Source organism: Bos grunniens, chromosome 16 (genome assembly GCF_055505025.1).
Source record: "Bos grunniens cultivar Pamir isolate PY7600 chromosome 16, Bosgru_T2T1.0, whole genome shotgun sequence".
Taxonomy (NCBI): domain Eukaryota; kingdom Metazoa; phylum Chordata; class Mammalia; order Artiodactyla; family Bovidae; genus Bos; species Bos grunniens.
The window spans coordinates 405664-421294 of NC_141180.1; the positions used below are offsets into that span (position 1 = coordinate 405664).

Genomic DNA, 15631 nt, shown 5'->3' on the forward strand with positions numbered 1-15631 from the left:
TCAGTGAAGGGACAGCAGTTTCTGTGACCATGCATCTGACCTGCTCTAGAGTGACCTGCCTCGTCCACGGCCAGCTGTCGGCGGGACTCCTCCCCGGGGGTCTCAGGAGGGTGCCAGCTCCTGACAGGTGCTCACCGTCTGCCCTGGGTTGATTTCTCCGTGCTCCTCCTGGAAAGGAAGGCCAATCACGGACTCAGGTGACATCGCCTGTGTGTGCCCCAAAGGCCGCCATGCTGTCACCAGCTTCATGGTTATCCTGAGCTGATCCTCTTGGTGGGCGTGAAGGGCCCTCGGCTGTCTGACCACATCCTCCCAGGGGTCCGGCAGGACACGTGCACGCAGGCAGGCGCAGGGAGGTTTCTCTCAGGCCCCAGTTGGGAGCGTGTGCTTGCCGTGCTCCACTGGCTTTCCGAACGAGTGTTCCTCGTCATGCTCCTCTTCGGCGGATGAAACGCGGACACCGTTAGGGAGACAGGTGGTGCGTTGCCTTCTGTTTCAAGTCAGGATTTTTAAGTGGATGAGGAGACTCAGTGACCAGAAAAATGATCTCCTTGGTTTTTATGTGGAAATACTAGGAGGAAATTGGAAAGTGGGCTTTTATTATCTAATAGAGGAAAAGAGAAGAAAGATGATAATGGAAGGCCAGGGATTCTGAGGTGAGAAGGTTGGATGTGACACAGGGTGGTCAGAAGAGGGGTGTGACTCATTCAAAGGGACGGCAGGCCCACGCGGGACTGTGGGAGGCCAGGCCCCACCCAGCCGGGTGCTCGCGTCTATGAGAGCGGAGGGTGTCCCGGTTGCACCGCCTTCACCTCTTCCGATGCCCGCCCTGCGCTCCTAGGCTGCTTTCCATCTGGAGACAGGACCCCTCTGTTGCCGTGACCCTAACCAGGGAGAGGGACGTCCCAGTCTGCCCACCCCTGGGGCAAGGCCTGTGCTTCTCACTAGAAAAGGCTTTGCTTCTGCCAGCCTCACATCATCCACTCTTAAACTACAAATGTGTTTGAATTCATCTCGTCCTGTTTTCAGGCAGTGCCTCCTTCTGGTGGGGGATTAATGGTGAAGGGCAGGCCCACCTAGAGCTTCCTCTTTTCTTTCTCTCTTCCTCTCCTGCCTCCTCCCTCCACCCCCTTACCTTTTATTTTCCTGTGTCAAAAGGAGCCAGTAACGTTGCTGGTAGGAAAATCTTGTTTTGACTTGTAAACCCAGCAGGTTGGAGCAGAAAGGCACTGAAAGGGAGTAAAAGTAGAGGTCTTTTTTAGTCTAGAGTTGCTTTTTGGTCCAAGACTTGCCAGCTGAAGAGTTATTTTCCTTTTTGCTCTGGTTTCTTCTAGCCTAGTGGTCAGCAGACTTTGGCCTTCTGGGCCAAATCTGGTCCACCGCCTGTTTTGGTTTGGCCCACAAAGCAAAGAATGGTTTTCACATTTTTAAGTGATGTGAAAGGGAAAACTAAAAGAAGAAGAAGAAGATTTTGTGACACCTGAAAGTCAAATGAAATTTGAGTTTCATTTCCTTACTGTCTGTGGCTGCCTTCCTGCTCCGGGGCAGAGCTGAGAGGCCGCCATAGAACATGGCCATCAAAGGCTAACATGATGACCGGTTCTTTACAGGAAAAACTCGGCCAAGTCCTGCTCTAGGCACTTGAAGCTTCCCGACTTTTCAGAGTGCCGTCAGTTGTCTCTTAATTCCTTATTGGTTTAAAGATGGTGCGGAAGTGCAAGAAGGACCATACGGCGTCCCTCCCATCAGCCAGCGGTTTGGGAGTTGGGTGAGGCCGTCCTGACAAGAGCCTCCGGAAGAGCCAGGGGTGTGGGGAGGAAGCAGGAAGTGTCTCCTGAAACGTCAGTGCTAACAGCATCTTCATCCCTTTCCAAAAGTCTGTGAAACGGGACATCTGTGTCGACTTTAGGAAACGAAGGGGCCATGGGTCCCAGACAGCACGCTGTCGACTGTTCCTCTTGACAAAGACACGGACACTCAGGCTGGGATCGCTCTTAACACTTGGCACCCTAATTTTGCGACGCGTTAGTTCTTGTCAAGATTTTCTTTGTCCAAGTTAGGAATCAAAATTATTTTCCCAGATGTTCAACTTTCAAAACATCCTGCTGGGAGGTGCTGGATGACTTGTTTATACCTGGGGAGATTGAGGCCCAGGGGACTCAGCTGCAGGACCGAGTGCCGAGGGAACGGCCCCCGCACTGCCCTGCATCCTCCGGAGGCGGGCAGGCTGTGTCCCGCAGGGTTCTCCCTGTCTTCAAATTCCCAGTTACGTTTCATTCTGTAAAGCATTTAATTTCTTCACTCTGAAAAATAGGGAAGTGCCTTGTTTCACTCCTACCTCTGAGAAAGTAGGAATCTCTGAAACAGGAGAGAACCCCATCGGGCTTCGGCCAGCCGAGTCAGCATTCCTCACCCGCAGTTGGTCCTAATTAGAGAGACTCCCATTCAACAGCTCCACATTCGGCTGTTTCCTGTGCTCTGGCCCCGCCAGCTGACACGGCAAAGCTATAAGCCACACCTCGGAAACCCTCGCTCATTCCTCCCCGTCCTCTCCCTTCTCTGTCTCGCCCACCACCCTGCAATTATCCTTTCCCACATGGAGATGCCAGTGAGATACACTGATTCCTCTAATCCAGTTGTAGCCATTCTGTTCCAAAAAGTGCTAGCCAAGCTGTTTGCAGGGCTGAATGACCACGTATGGTGTCGTTAGTGGAGCACACACAAAACCTGGTTTCATCATAAGAACATGGTTTTTCTCCAGCAGGACACCCCTGCCAAGTCAGAGCAGCAGCCACCGCTCACTCCTGCCTCCTCGCCCCTCCCAGCCCGCACCTTCTGCTGAGCCCGCTGATGGCCCTGGGTGCTTTATGTGATCTGTAATGACCTGTGGCGTCACAGTCAAAAACCTCATGTTAATAAACCGCTGAATTGAAATCTGCCTGGACCCTGGAGGTGGTCAGGCTGCAATGTTCTCATGTATGAGTACAGAATCAGCTAATTGTACCAAAATACCGAAGGCTGGGAGGCTAAACAATAGAAATCAATTCTCACACAGTCTGGGAGGCTGGGATTCTAAAATCAGGGTGCTTGGTTTCTGGTGAGACCTGTCTTCTGGCCAAGTCAAGGTCCTCGCATGGCGGGTCCTCCTCCTTAAAAGATTAAGTAATCAGTCTTGTTGGATCAGGGCCCCACCCCCCTGAGCTCACTTAACCTTAATGACCTCCCTAGAGGTCCTAGCTCCAAATATAATCACTGGGGGTTATGGCCTCAACTTAAGGATGTGGGGGGACACATTTCAGTCTGTAACAGTGGTCTAAGTGGGAGAAACTGTCTTAACCTCAGGGCAGAGATTAAATGCCAGGACTAAGAAGGCCATGCTTGAAGCAGGGTGTTAGGAGGCAAGATGATAATTTAAAAGAACTTTTCTCTGAGTCACAGACATTTGAGACTCCGAAGGTGTGATCAGACACTCGAAAATTGCACATATGCACAGAACTTTCTACGTTGCCCGCAGGCTGATCAGGAGTACCCGTCCTCTAGACCGGTTAAGGACTCGGAGCCCGCGGGATGATTCTCTAAATCATTCTTTTGCCAGTGAGCCAGTCTCCCTCCAGATTCGGACACAAGCTGTATCTTGACCTGGCGGTGTTCTGCTGAGGCCGGGGGTGGCCGTATCCCTCTGCCGTAACCCTTCCGGGAGAGGGGAGGAGGCCGCGCTGGGCGGTGACCGTGGTCGACTCTGGCAGGGGAAAGGTGCAGGGAGCTAGGACGGGGATGAGTCCAAGAGGGCGCCGTTCACGCTCTCGGTGGCCGAGCAGCCTGTGTGTTTATAGCAGCCCCTCCAGATGCCCAAGTGGAAACTAGGAGCTGAGCCGCTTGACAGACAGAGGCGGCAGTGGAAATGGTGATTCCGCAACTCAGTGGGATGATCGAAGTACAGGAGGGCATGGCGTCTGATTTTCTTGACTTTCACTTGAGTTGGGGGTGACCTCCAGGAACACTCCCTGAATCTGTGGTGTTCATCTTTGTAATCTTCCAGGCTGGGTTTGAGTAAGAATTCATCACCGAGGGGTTGCCCCAGATCTCACAGAGTAACGGGCTCCAAAACAGTGCTGTGGGATCTGCAGAGATTAAATGTGAATGTCAGGGTCCCCAGCCCATTCACAAAATTAGCCTCAGCATCTGAGAGCTGGACAAAATTCAGTGGATCTGCAGTCCAGGAAGTGTCTGTAACAAGTTGCTGAAGCCCTCAGTTTTCTTAGGGACAGGGTGAGGGGTATGAGCTCACTGCCATATACTAAGGGGGCCAAATAAATTCCCCTAATTGTACACATCCTCCTGTTTCCTATTGGACTCTGGTCACCAGGTCCTCAGAGTTCCTTCTGCTGGTGAGCTTTACCCTTAGACTTGGCAGACCCCTAGCACGAGACGTTTACTTTGGCTTCTTCTCTGCCCCGCCCCCTCTTCCTCTAAATCTCTCTGCAGTTCGTCCTTGGCCAGACCTGGCTGCCTCGCTGTGGCCTCGGCCAAACCACAGACATGTAGTGAAGCTGCGCTCAGCCTGCCCTGCAGAGCTGAGGCCACGCGGGGTGGCGCGAGCTTGGCGGCGCCTGAGCAGAATGCCGGTCTCTGTGTGGCCCCAGTCGTTTCAGAACTGAGCCTCACTCAGGTGCTCAGCCCCCCTGAGACTCCTCCATCGCCGCGCCTTCTCTCTGGCCCCGCCGTGTCATTTGTTCGCTTTAACCTCTTGGACACTCAGGACCGCGGCCAGTCATTCAGGGTAAGTGTCCAGTGCTTCTGCCACATCTGGTGCTGTCCGGGGAAGGGTCAGCTGGCACTGACCTGCAGCCACAGCCTCAGTCGATGAACCCCGCCTCTTCCAGGTGGACAGTCTGTCAACCAAAAGTTTCCTCCAAGACACAGCTTCCAGAAGCGGTGCGAGCCACATCTGTCAGTTTAAATTCCCTAGTACACACGTTTTTAAAAAGTGAAACAGGTGGACTTAATTACAATAACAAGGTTTATTTAATCCACTATATCTAAAAATATTATCATTTAAGTATTAATATGAAGTTATTAGTAAGATACAGAGCATTCTCTTTTCATACAAAGTCTTTGGACTCTGGTACTAAATGTGAAACCTTACCACACATCTCAGTTTGGACCGGCCATGTTTCAGGAATTCGGTGTGTGGATGTGCTTGGCCAGTGGCTGCCCTGTTACACGGACCTACGAGGGGCTGGGCTTCCCAGGTGGCTCAGTGGTAAAGCACCCACCTGCCAGTGCAGGAGAGTCAGGAAGATCCCCTGGAGGAGGAAATGGCAACCCGCACCAGTATTCTTGCCTAGGAAATCCCATGGACAGAGGAGTCTGGCGGGCTACAGTCCATGGGGTCGCAAGAGAGTCAGACATAACTTAGTAACTAAACAACAGGAGTTGACTGCCTGGTAACCAAGGGGACAGAGAGGGAGCCTCACCAGCCAGCTGTGAGGTCAGGACCCATCATCGAGCTGGGAGCGAGCTCCAGGAAGGCCTGGCTGCCGTCTGAGCTGCTCACCTTCCTGAAAGGACCTGGAGGACCACGAAGGGCAGGGCCTCCTGAAGTGTGCACTGAGGGGGATCCAAGACGCTCTGCGGCACCAGGCACGGCCTCAGGCAGCACAGGCCGCCACCCCTGCTGTTTGACGCAGATCCGGGACCCAGCGTTTTCCTGCTTGAAGAGTTCAGCCCTGGTGGTCCAGCGGTTAAGACTGCACCTCCAGTCAGGGGCTGCGGATTCACACCCATCGGGGAGCTAGGATCCCAGGAGCCTGCAGCCAGAGGAGACCAGACACATGAAACGGAGCAACGCTGTAACAAATTCGATGAAGACTTAAAAACAGTCCACATCAACAAAACAAAAATACTGAAAAAAAAAAAGCACCCTTTCCCCAGTTATGCAACAAACAGGCGCTGCCCCACCTGCCCAGGGAGGAGGGAAGCAGGCGCCCCGTGGTCAGCTGTCTCCCACCACAGCAGTGGCAGCCTCTCAGGGCTCGGTCGTCACGTTCCGTCCTGGACGGTTAGCAGGGAGGCCGTGGCTGTCTTCAGACCTAGTGCGAGGGCGGGGAGGACAGAGTGATTTGGAGGCTCTTTCCGTGTGTGGTTCTGACTCAGGCTGGTCCTGACCAAGCCCTGTCCACTTTTCCGGCCCCCTGAAGTAGAGCAGTTTGAGCTGCAGGGCCGCCGCGCCGTCCGGGCGCCTCGTCTAAAGCTCCTGTGCCAGTGCGATGTTCCCTTTGTCTTGACCCCCAGCCGCGCCGGCCCGTCACAGGAGCCGCTGTCCTCACCTTGGCATTCAGGTTGGGCTCTGCCCCAGGCCTGATTCACGCTGATTCACCTCCGCTTGCTGCTGCCTGTTTAGTGGCCTGGCCCTGCAAGGGGTTGAATCACAGGTCCCGAGTTGGTGACTCTCCCCCGGGGCCCACCTGACGTCTGTGGGTTCACAGAGCACAGCCACCCTTGCGGGTTCAGTGCTGGGCCCGGGAAGCCTCCCATGTCTGACTCGGGCTGCTTTTCATGACGTTTCCTGAAGGCTTTCCACTCTGTGGTCAGAGGGCCTCCTGCTGTCCTGGAGCGAGTTTCCGCTCAGACCAGAGCGATACCAGATGGAGACCAGGAGGGCCTGGGCATCTGCAGGGGCTGTAACCCCAGGCTTCAGCTCCGTAAACTCTCCCTGGGAGCAGCGTGTGCTCAGCCGCTCAGTTGTGCCGCACTGTGTCCCAGGGGCCCCCTCGGGGCGCAGAGTGCAGCTGCGAATGCTTCCGGCTTGTTGTCTGCCTGATGCTACCCTCAGAGTCAGCTGTTGTTTAGTCGCTCAGTCGTGTCCAGCTCTTTGCGACCCCGTAGACTGTAGCCTGCTAGGCGCCTCTGTCTGTGGGACTTTCCTGGCAAGAATGCTCGAGTGGGTTGCCATTCCCTTCTCCGGGGGATCTTCCCAACCCAGGGATTGAACCCACGTCTCCTGCATTAAAAGCTAATTCCTTACCACCGAGCCTCTGGGAAAGCCCCATCTGGGAGTAAAAATGATTCCACAAGAAGAAAACGATCAGCCTAGCTCTTACACCAGTCTGTTGTGTCTTGGATATTTCTCAGGAAAAAATAAGATTTTGTGTACAGAGCTCTTATCCATAAAGTGGTAAATAACCAGAGAAACATGGTTTCATCAGGCACATATATTCTGGGTTCAGTGTCAGGCCTGATTTCCAAAGACTGTGCTGGACAAGGGAGACCTGAGGATCTGTCCTGTGCATCGCCGGCCCCCCGGCCCATCCTACCACCAGCCCACGCCCTTGGCCTCTGGCCCCTGCAGGCGCCCTCGGCCACGGAGCTCTGCAGGCGACGTCTGGGAGGGGCCACAACCCCAGCCAAGAGCTCTGTGAGTGCTGGTGCAGATCCCAGAGGGTACGCCCACCCCAGCCTGCAGACAAACAGGGCAGCGTCTAGTTGCTCCACTCCCTCCGCGGCTGTGTTCTCCTCCCACAGAGGAGATGGGTGCACCCACACAAGCCCAGGGCCACCACACTCACAGCCTAGATGGAGGGCTTAGCGATTTACTGACGGGAACGGTGCAGAGTGGCCGTACACCGCCACTTCCACCCAATGGTAGGAAGCTGGAGAAGTAACAATTATGATCTAGAAAAGAAAAACATAAGTGTCTAAGGATAGAGTGTTCTAACTGAACTAAGTTTCAGGGGAGCGAGAGTGCTTGGCGGCTCTTATTCGAGGGGCCCAGTGGGAGGGGGATCAACCTACCAGTGATGCGGAAAAGGAGATAATTGGACTCCGTACAAACTTCTGGAGGCTACATGTGAACTGACTACAAGGAGACACAGTCACAGAGCAAGTACGATCCCGGCCAGCCCCAGTTCTTTCCCACGACACCTTCCCTGGGCGCACACGGGCCACAAGCCAGTGACCAAGGGCAGGGTAGAGAGACAGGGCAGACGGCCCTTCCCGGCCAGGGTGCACAGAGCAGTCACCCAGTGCCCATCAGCCGCACGGCACAGAAGAAGCTGAGAGCAGGGCCCGGGGGCGGAGGAGGCCCCCACAAGCGCAAGGCCCTCCTCTCGCACCCGGGGCAGCCCCTGCAAGCGGGCAGCCAGGCTGTAGGGCACAGAGAGGGCTGGAGTCACCGCGGGCACATCCCAGCCCCACGGGAAGAGCAGCCTTGATCCGGACCCGGAGATGTTCGGAACCGACTTTAACCAAAGTGACCACAGAGCCGAGACTTGGCTCCACCGCAGGGGAGACCAACTCTGCCCTCAGCTCCGCGGGCGTCCACTCCCAGGTGTCGCTTCCCACGCGCCTACACGCAGCATCTGGCGCAGAAGAGCAGTGACGAGCCTCGTGAAGAGTCGGGAAGCGTCACGGGCGGGAGTGCGATGGACGCAGCGAACCGACAGCTGACTCGGTGTTGAAGCTGGCAGGAGGGTCGTTGAGTACTTTTTCTAAGGACTTTGAAGAATCCGGTAGACAGGCTGGATCATGTGCTTGTATAGACCGAGAATTCAAGCGGAGATCTGGAAGTTCTACAGAGAGAAAGGTTATCGATTCCCACTGAAGCGAGGGTCCTTCAGAAACAAACTGCCAGTCACTCTTAGAGAACAGATCTCTGGCACTGGGAGGTTGTAACCGCTTCCCTGGATGTGCGCCCCACTTTCACAGGTCTTCCCGCTGCGTAGACACTGTGAGGCACGGCGGCACCAGACCTCGGCCCTGCCCCTTGGGAGACTGCCTGCAAGGCGGACGCTCCAGTAGAGCCCGAGACGCGATGAGGAGACACGGGAGAGGGTGGCGCGGAGGGCCACGGGAGCCTGGATGAAGCTGGTGTTTGGCGTGGGCCTTGGCTGCACCCCGCGGACTGGGAGAAACCCGTGCAGGCAGGTCGGGTCTGCGCACCCCCCGTCAGGTGCCCACGGTGGTGCCAGGACTCCTGAACCCTCGCAGAGAGGTCACGCACGTGGTGAGGAGCCTCCTCCTGCACGTCTGTGCTTCCGTAGAGTGAGAGGGGGGGCCCACAGGCAAGGGGACGAGCGCCCCATCCACCCGTGTCCCGCGAAGCCACGTCACGTTCCCGGGTGTGCGTGGAGAATGAAGCCGCCCTGCTCTCTGTCTCCTCTCTTCTGATTTCCTGTCTCATTTCATCTTTCCCCTCCTTGTGTGGTGAGCTGATTCTCCAGTCTTCATCAAACTTCCCCACAGCTGACGCCACCCCGTAGATGTGACTCCCTGGTGTTCACCATGTTGACATCGAATTTAACCCTGGGCAAAGTTTATGGGACTTGAATTCAGAGAGTCCGGCCACCACGTTTGTGTTCTTAATCATACAGTACACGCGTGTTCATGGATGCAGGGTTTGAGTCAATTGTCTCAGCAGCGAGGAGCTAATGGAGGTGTTGGAAAGGCTGTCAGGCTTCTTCTGATGCTGTTTGGTGTATCCCAGGAAGAGGGAGCTCGGTAGACAGTGGGGTGGGTAGAGGCCTTCACGGGGGTTCGAGTGTGAGCACGTCCAGCTTTGACCCGGAGCAAAAGCGAGAGAGACGGAAAGGAAGAAAAGGAGACAGGCCGGTGGTCTGGGGACTGGGGGCTGGGCTGGGCGGCGAGCACAGAGGAGGAGTTGGAGTTGTAGTAAGGTGTTGGTAGGAAGACAGGAAGAAACAGTCGTTCTTCTGGTGGAAACAGGAGGTGGGAAGTTTACGCTGTGGCGGGGGAGGGGGAGGGGTTTGAGGAGATGGGTGACTGGGAAGTGAACACCCTGCAGAGGGAGCTGCCAAGCTGGCGTGCGCTGCCCCAGCGTGCTGGGGGCTGCCCTCGAGTCGCCTCTGCTGTCTGGTCTGGTTCCCGTGTGACTCAGTCCCTCCCGAGCTTCTTGAGACGCATTCACTGCTTCTCTCAGGCTGAGTGAGAAAGGTGATGTGTGGCCGCTCTTGGAGCAGCTGCCGCGGAGGGGAAGCTTGGCTCCACGTTAGTGCTGTGAACTGGTGTAAACGCACAAGAGAACACCGCTCGTGCATGCCAGTGTTGTCAGTGACGGTCGTGTGGACGTGTAGATGGAAAGCAGAATGCGAAACGCCAGGCTGGGTGACTGACAAGCTGGAGTCAAGATTGCAGGGAGGAATATCAACAACCTCAGAAATATCAACAGCCTGTAGATGATCCCACTCTAACGGCAGAAGGCGAAGAGGAACTAAAGAGGCTCTTGATGAGGCTGAAAGAGGAGAGTGAAAAAACTGGCTTAAAACTCAACATTCGAAACACTGAGAATGGCATCCAGTCCCATCACTTCGTGGCAGATAGATGGGGAAAGTGGAGACGATTGGCAGGCCCTCCCTGTGAACACAGGGCTTCCAAAGACCTCAGGGTGGGGCCAGGCTTACAGGTGAGCATCAGCTATGGGTCGTCAGCGCTCCCAGAAGTCTCACCAGCACAGACGGAATAAAGCTACTTGGAGCCAGGAACTAGGCAGAGAGCTTGTGGACCTGCCCCTCCAGACAGACGAGTGAGTGTCTCTGAGAGTTAAGAGATCCTTGAGAGAAAGACCGATAATGCTGTTGTATAAAATGGAAATATATCGATAGCAGAAATGGAAATCTTAAAGGAGGCAACTGGGGCCACTGCCCAAAGAGTAGAGTTTAAAATACATACGTGTGTGTGTAGTGATGGAAAATAAGAGAAAATCAGAATCGTAACCTTAGAATCTATCATCTGATAACAGTCTAGAGAGAGAGCTGGGAAGTGGAAGAAACCGTCAAAGGAATAACTGGAGAAAGTTTCGCAGAGCTGAGGGCATGAGTGTCTAGGTGTTAGGGGCCCAGCGGGGCACCAGCTCACGCATACACAGGGCCTCACCAGCCCCATCGTCCTCAATGCCTCAGAACACCAGGGGAGGTGCTGAGTGTTTCCAGAGGGGAAACGGACTGCAGCCTTAAGGACTGGGAGTCAGAACACCAGCAGCAGATGCCGGGCTGTGGAGCAGGGCCCTCATGGTTGGAGAGGACATTATCTTCAGCTAGGAATTCAACGTCCAGCCAAAATCTCACACGTGAAAGAGAAAAATATTTTGTAATGTGTTAGATCTTAAAAAGCTTGCTTTCCGAGGACGCTTTTCCAGGAACCTGCTGCAAGAGGCACACCACTGGAACACGAGAGGAAACCAACACAGACGGGCCGCAGCTCCCCCTGAGAGCCAGGCGCGCGAGGCTGGGGCGTTGGGCTGCAGGCCGCGGGGGACGGCAGGGGGCCGTGTGGGCTTCGCTGTAGAGGGCACAAGGAGTCGTTACCTGCGGTCACCGCAGATAGGGGGCGCTTGTCCTCTCTCCCTGGATAGTTTTACATGATATTCGAGCCTTGCCTATCATATGATACTTGTCTAATTTCTCCACTGGAGATGCCTGCCCCTTCAGTCATGAACACAGAATTTCCCTTTTTTCAGCACCTACAGAGGACTTTGTCCAGGAAGCCTTGCCCGACAGCTGGGCTTGTGCTGCCTCACGACCGGAGGAGGGCCTGTGACTCGGGAGGGGACGTCTTTGGAGCCAAGAGGAGCGTGTGTCCCCCCTTCCCCATCACAGCCTTGGGCTTTCCATCGACAGTGGGCAAGGGCAGGTTTCTTGGCGTTGGTGGACTGCAGAGTCCTCATTGCCCGTAAGAGTTTTCTCTGCTGCGAAGCCTCAAGGACCACCAGTTAATCTCGGTGGAGGGTTCAGTGGAAGGACAGACTTCTTGTGCCTTTGACCTGAGAGAACACCCTGGGAATTGTGTGTATGTACTTGCCAGAGAGCTCATCTTGACCCAGGAGAGCCGACGGGATGTTACAACCGTATTGATCTTTCCCCCTCAGTGTCTCTTCTCTTCCAAATGTGGGGGGATTACCTTAGCCCAGGACAGGCTTGAGATTTAATATACGTCACCACTCGGGGGGAGAGGCGGATGGTCGTTTCATGATGGCCGTGATTGCTGGTGATGAAGCCGAGCTTGCTCTGCGGTGTGGTCCAAGCCCCTGCTCTCTGCTTTCTCACTGTGCTTGGATCAATCCCTGCAGAACAACAAGCCAAACGTCTAAACCACCCACTTTCCTCTTCCCAGCAAATAAATCACAGGGAGACCGGCCTAAGTCTGGGCCAAGCCCTTAGATGCCTTGTGTGTCTGATTTTTGTTCCATGAGATGAAACTCAAAATAAATCAAAAGGGAACAGTGTTCCAGCAACCAGCAGATTCATGGAAAACATCTTCAGCCTCTTCAGCACACATGCAAAGCTGATGAACGAGGGTTTAGAGGTTCCCACCGACACGGGTTCATGCACTGCACTCTCACTAAAGGTCCGTATTCAGTCTGAGCCTCCAGAACTGAAAGTGGGACTTCAGGTTTCACAGGAACCTGGAGAACTCGTTAGGGTCCAGAAGGAAGAAATAGAAGAGGAGAAAGGCATGGAGAACAGGACGTTTGAAGAAAGGTTGTAGAAGATGAAATTTGAGCTTTGAAAATAATGTGTGAACACAGAGACGCCTCTGGTAGCAATCTCGGATGGCACAAGAGGAGTCTGATGTGAATGGGGCAGGAGGCATTTCAGATATTAAAAGTAAACCTCTGACAGTGAAACTTGTCAAACGCAGAAATCAATAGCCAAGGCACTGCAGGCGAGTGGCTGAGGCTGGGCCCGGCTCTGTGGGAGTGTGGGCCAGGTGCCGATGGAAAGACGCTTAGGCAGACGTTGACAGCCGTCTGGTGCTCCGAGCTGCGGGCAGGAAAAGGGGACCTCTCAGCACGTGGCCCTGCACTTGGCCACCGCACCCAGAGCGGGCGCCACACCCAGAGCAGCAGGGCTTGCTGTGGAGAAGTGGGACCTGGTCTCACAACGGGGTGAAGCCCGTAAAGAGAGGCGTGAGAAGTGATGGGTCTAAGCCACTCTGAAAAGATCAGTCCCTTTACCCTTGTTACCAGGTGTAGAGAATTTTAGAAAAGGGAGACGAAATGCCTAAAAGAACACATCTGAAAATAAAGACATGGTGATTTTACGATTGGAGGGGACATGGGTATGTAGGGTTAGGTCAATAAAAGAATTGCCTTGTCTTTATAATACACTGTTCTGCTAAGCAGATAGAACATCCTCCTTGGCCAGATAAAGTTCGGTTCAGTTCAGTCGCTCAGTCGTGTCCGACTCTTTGCGACTCCATGGACTGCAGCACGCCAGTCTTCCCTGTCCATCACCAACTCCCGGAGCTTGCTGAGACTCGTGTCCATCGAGTCAGTGATGCCATCCAACCATCTCATCCTCTCCCGTTCCCTTCTCCTCCCGCCTTCTATCTTTCCCAGCTTCAGGGTCTTTTCCAGTGTGTAAGTTCTTCACATCAGGTGGCCAAAAGATTGGAGTTTCAGCTTCAGCATCAGTCCTTCCAGTGAATAATCAGGACTGATTTCCTTTAAGATGGACTGGTTGGATCTCCTTGCTGTCCAAGGGACTCTCAAGAGTCTTCTCCAACACCACACTTCAAAAGCATCAATTCTTCGGAACTCAGCTTTCTTTATAGTCCACCTGTCACATCCATACATGACTACTGGGCAAACCATAACTTTGACTAGACGGACCTTTGTTGGCAAAGTAATGTCTCTGCTTTTTAATATACTGTCTAGGTTGGTCATAGCTTTTCTTCCAAGGAGCAAGCATCTTTTAATTTCATGGCTATAGTCACCATCTGCAGTGATTTTGGAGCCCCCCAAAATAAAGTCTGTCACTGTTTCCACTGTTTCCCCATCTATTTGCCATGGAGTGATGAGACCAGATGCCATGATCTTAGTTTCCTAAATATTGAATTTCAAGCCAACTTTTTCACTCTCTTTCACTTTCTTCAAGAGGCTCTTCTTCACTTTCTGCCATAAGTGTGGTGTCATCTGCATAACTGAGGTTATTGATATTTCCCCTGGCAATCTTGATTCCAGCTTGTGCTTCATCCAGCCTGGGATTTTGTACTGGGATTTGCAGAATGATGTACTCTGCATATAAGTTAAATAAGCAGGTGACAATATACAGACTTGACCTACTCCTTTCCCGATTTGGAACCAGTCTGTTGTTCCATGTCCAGTTCTAACTGTTGCTTCTTGACCTGTACACAGATTTCTCAGGAGGCAGGTCAGGTGGTCTGGTATTCCCATCTCTTGAAGAATTTTCCACAGTTTATTGTGATCCACACAGTCAAAGGCTTTGGCATAGTCGATAAAGCAGATGTAGATGTTTTTCTGGAATTCAGTCTTGCTTTTTCAGTGATCCAACAGGTGTGGCCAATTTGATCTCTGATTCCTCTGCCTCTTCTAAAACCAGCTTGAACATCTGGAACTTCACAGTTCACGTACTGTTGAAGCCTGGCTTGGAGCATTTTGAGCATTACTTTACTAGCGTGTGAGATGAGTGCACTTGTGCAGTAGTTTGAGCATTCTTTGGCATTGCTTTTCTTTGGGATTGGAATGAAAACTGCCTTTTCCAGTCCTGTGGCCACTGCTGAGTTTCCCACATTTGCTGGCGTATTGAGTGCAGCACTTTCACAGCATCATCTTCCAGGATTGGAAACAGCTCAACTGGAATTCCATCACCTCCACTAGCTTTGTCCGTAGTGATGCTTCCTAAGGCCCACTTAACTTCTCATTCTAGGATGTCTGGCTCTAGGTGAGTGATTACACCATCGTGGTTATCTGGGTCATAAAGATCTTTTTGTACAGTTTTCCTGTGTAGTCTTGCCACCTCTTTTTCATATCTTCTGCTTCTGTTAGGTCCATACCATTTCTGTTCTTTATTGTGCCCATCTGCATGAAATGCTCCCTTGGTATCCCTGATTTTCTTGAAGAGATCTCTAGACTTTCCTATTCTATTGTTTTCCTCTGTTTCTTTGCATTGATCACTAAGGAAGGCTTTATTTCTCCTTGCTCCTCTTTGCAACTCTGCATTCACATGGGCATATCTTTCCTTTTCTCCTTTGCCTTTCACGTCTTTTCTTCTCTCAGCTATTTGTAAGGCCTCCTCAGACAATTATTTTGCCTCTTTGCATTTCTTTTTCTTGGGGATGGTCTTGATCACTGCCTCCTGTACAGTGTCACGAGCCTCCATCCATAGTTCTTCAGACACTCTGTCTATCAAATCTAATCCCTTGAGTCTATCTGTCACTTCCACTGTATAATCGTAAGGGATTGATTTAGGTCATACCTGAATGATCTAGTGGTTTTCTCTACTTTCTTCCATTTAAGTCTGAATCTGGCAATAAGGAGTTCATGATCTGAGCCACAGTCAGCTCCTGGTCTTGTTTCTGCTGACTGTATAGAGCTTCTCCATCTTTGGCTGCAAAGAATATAATCAATCTGATTTTGGTATTGACCATCTGGTGATGCCCATGTGTAGAGTCTTCTCTTGTGTTGTTGGAAGAGGGTGTTTGCTATGAGCAGTGCGTTCTCTTGGCAAAACTCTGTTAGCCTTTGCCCTGCTTCATTTTGTACTCCAAGCCCAAACTTGCCTGTTACTCCTCCCGGTGTCTCTTGACTTCCTACTTTTGCATTCCAGTCCCCTGTGATGAAAAGGACATCTCTTTTGGGTGTTAGTTCTAGAAG

At 52.8% G+C, this 15631-nt stretch overlaps 1 protein-coding gene and 1 long non-coding RNA gene across 9 annotated transcripts in view; one reads left to right on the forward strand and one right to left on the reverse strand.

Moving 5' to 3' along the window:
* The window catches only part of NAV1 (neuron navigator 1), a 199133-nt gene that overhangs the window by 155436 nt on the left and 28066 nt on the right, over nt 1-15631 (forward strand). The gene's annotated exons all lie outside the window — the stretch shown is intronic.
* On the reverse strand, nt 446-1639 carry LOC147355974 (uncharacterized). The gene is made up of 3 exons (XR_015142912.1): nt 1518-1639; nt 1136-1229; nt 446-571 (listed from the first exon to the last, which is right to left on the reverse strand). It is a non-coding gene; the product is annotated as an uncharacterized LOC147355974 (long non-coding RNA).